Below are 3762 nucleotides of genomic sequence, written 5' to 3'. Positions count from 1 at the left end.
CGCGTGACCCTTTTCTTCATTAACACAGACGTGTGTAGGGGACACACTGCACAAAGGGAAGTCTGCAGGTCAAAGCTACACATCACTACAGCTGTAGATCATCCCCCCCCGCCCCAAAAGAAAAAAAAAAAAACACATTTGAAAAAGCTTTATCAAAACAGCACACACAGAGGGCACCTGAGTGGGTCTTTCACAGCTCTTTGCAGAAAAAACACACACACACACACACAGTTGCACACATCTGACACTATGGTGTAACACCTGAACACCATGTGATCCAAACCACGACAATCAATGAGTCAGGTCGACATAGTTAGCTTATGGAGGTGGATAATAAGTTAAAAAAAAATAAAATAAATAAATGTCCCATCACCCGAGACCCTGTGGGACGCCTATGTGAGGTAAGCCATTCAACTGGCCTGTCTGAGAGCTGCTGCGCACACACCTCTTCAATCATGGCAGTCGGGGTGGTGACAGATGCTGAAATAGCATTTAGCTCTAAAATAAGGGAGGAACCTCAGATTAAAAACATTTTAGGTGGTTATATAAAAATTAATACATATTGAAAATTTTTTTTTAGATAACAGGTCAAGCAGTGCATATTAATAAGTCACACAAATGAAACGGAAAAGTGATTTTCCAAAAAAATCTTTCTCACTTCAAATGTATGAAGTGGCCACCTTAAAGACTGAGTGTAAATACAGCAGACCTCTGGCTCTGTAGATTACAAATGCAATTAAAATAATAAAAAAAAAAGAATAAGGATTTGAATGTAAGAATGTTTTACTTGTAACAAAGTGGTTTTGCACTTAAGTAAAAATCTTAATGCTTCTTCTGCTGCAGTTTCAAAACATTCAAAAGTGTACTTTTAATTCGTCTCTTTCCATTAAAGCGCACAAATTACATTCTTTTGGCCTTGCAGGCACCCGAACGTCACTCAGATTAACATGACATCCTCATCAAAGTTAAAAAGCTTATTTTTTTGTGGTCGCTTGTACTTCCATCTTGTGGTCTGAATGACTGCTTGTCCAAAGCATTCAAAAGCGAGTCAAAGTAATTTTCAAGCACCAGTCAAAACACTAAATGATTTACTGTATGTACTGCTGAAAGGAAAACCCCCCAAAATAAGAGGGGATGTGACATCAGATCAGCTTACACGGGCTCATCTGTGACGGCCATTAGAAGTGCTGTAGCCTTAATCCTATCTGTTTGTAGCAGCATGTAATCATAACATGTTGTTAAGACATGTGCAGTCACACGTCGGCCACAATGAAACCATTTTGAGGCCGAACATGTAAGAAAATGTTGTCATTCAGAAGCAGAGACGTGCCTTACACTGTTAATATTCACTCTCTCAGGACTTTACATTGCTTCCAGGAAAGACGACTGCTGTCCTAACACGCTAAAGGAAGAGTAAATATCAGACTGCTGGAGCCAAACGGAGAGCTAGAGTGATTGAGCATGTCATATTGTTTTCATTAAAAACTTCCCTCTTTTTTTGCCCCACTCTCCCCCCTCCTGTGTTTTTATTTCTCCCATCTGTGTCCTTGCAGTGCCCCTAAAGTGACAGCAGCCCAGTGCGAGGTGGCGGCACAGCAGGGAGTCACACGTCAGAGCAGGCCATTTCATCTTCAGCAGCTCTGTCAGCCTCAAGTGGAGCATGAGATAAAATGGGGGGGGGGATCAATATTCTGTATCAGGTTTCTTCCTTCAAGCCTCATGTTACTCTCTGCCCTGACACATTCACATCTAACCCTGAACTCCGTCCCAGATGTCTGTGCAAGTAACTTCAGAAACAGATTAGATTTACATTTGTCAGCTGACACTGTTTTTAAACCGTCTCTGTCTGACCTCAGAACAACTCACCATGACAATGGAAGACAGAAAATTACTGGGCGACATTTCAAGAAAGTACAGCAGTGTAAACATTTAGTGAATTCTAAGGACCTCACAGTGCTCATATAAGAATAAAAATATATCCCCATACATATAATCCACAGTTTACTACAGTAAAAGGTCTAAATTGTGCGCAGTTTCTTTCTTCCATATTTTCAATGAGAACCTGTTTCTTTGGTAAAGCAGAAAATATCCTGGATTATTTCAAATTAAACATAAAAAAAAAAAAAAAAAAAAAAAAAAAAAAAAAAGCTTAGAGCCCACACAACTAGAGAAAGCACCAACAAACATGTAAAATAAGACCAAACTCACAAAACAAGCAAAATAAATAAACATCAAATGTTCCTATGGACCCTAAAATGTGAGTCCTGGCTCAGACAGAAGAATCAGAAATATTAAAAAATGTTGTCAACATGCACACACTGTTGTGGGGACAAATTTATGAAATGTGTTGAATAAAAGTGCAGCTGCTTAGTATAAGAAAATGTGACTGATGACAGATTTCATTGGGTAGAAAAGAACAATGGTTAATAGTTCTTGACATAAACTAATAATTTAGATATTTTTTATGCTTACAAATATGCTTTTTTAATGAACAAGCTTAGCGATTCATGCCTGTAAAAACGGAGGCAAAGAATTAATAGAAACATTTATAGATTAGTTTTCACAGGGTGAGTTTAGCTAATGATAGCTTTAGAATAAAAAAAATAGAAAGCAATTACAGCAATAGGTGACTTTACCTATAAAGTGTGCGACCCATTAATCTAAATGGGACATCTGATGCAGACAGGAACACAGGAAAGACAGGATCCAATCACAAAGCTGCATTGCCCTTCAACTTATTTATTGATGTACAGAACATGGAAAAAATCCAAAGTATCCAAACACAAAGTAAAGAACATGTACATCCTTTTAAATACTCAAAAAGATATTCTATTCCAAAAATGCTGTGAACCAAGTCAGACTATACAACTTTAAATAAATAATCATTCTCATATTAAGAATTGAGATAAAGAGGGGTGGGAGGGAACATTTTTTCAAGTCAGACCATCAGCACAATTTGCCAAGACCAAATTATTGTGAAGAGGTTTACAAAAAAAAAAAAAAGGAACTAAACTATGACAGGTCGGGCATAAAGAAACGTATCCCTCCACCCCACAGCAGCAAATATCACAACTGATCTAGACTTAAAGTTTAACTTTTACAAGTAACACAAAGAAGGAATAGATAAACAAGAAAAAGCAGTTGCAAAGATAATAAGATATAATGCATAGCACACTGCTCATTTTAAGGAGAAGCATGACAAGTAACGGGTTGAAATGCCAAGCAGGATGCAGGTGCAGTATTCAGTGCATCTGAGGCGCGAGCGCCTCCGTTTGCTCGTGATGAGTTTAGATGTTGATCGACAAACTTCTGCATCCGATTTTTCTGTCATTAAATGGAACTTCACCGTCCTTCCCCCAAAGTGAATAAAGCAATATACACCTTTTTTTTTTTTTTTACGATTTTTAAGACAGGTTATATGCATTACGTATATATATATGAGTATGAAAAAAAAACAGAATCAAATAGTTCAAAACTGTGGTTTATATCCATTCTTTACCACATAAATATATATCTATAATGTTTATATATAAAAAACAAAACAAATGTCTATAGTTTAATACTTTTTTTTTTTTTTATACGAAGCAAGACTATCTACAGACCAAACAACCAACAAATTTGATGCACTGTAATAATGCTAGTCCATAGGACGACAAATTATTTCAACTGAGGAGAAACTAAAAGGTTAACATCCAAAAGAAAAAAATACCTTACATACTCCATGAAGAGGAAAAGGAAGAAAAAAAAAGATATATTTATATA

Source organism: Parambassis ranga, chromosome 18 (genome assembly GCF_900634625.1).
Source record: "Parambassis ranga chromosome 18, fParRan2.1, whole genome shotgun sequence".
NCBI classification, from domain to species: Eukaryota; Metazoa; Chordata; class Actinopteri; family Ambassidae; genus Parambassis; species Parambassis ranga.
The sequence above is the reverse complement of the archived record's forward strand: the minus strand, read 5'-3'. Positions refer to the sequence as shown.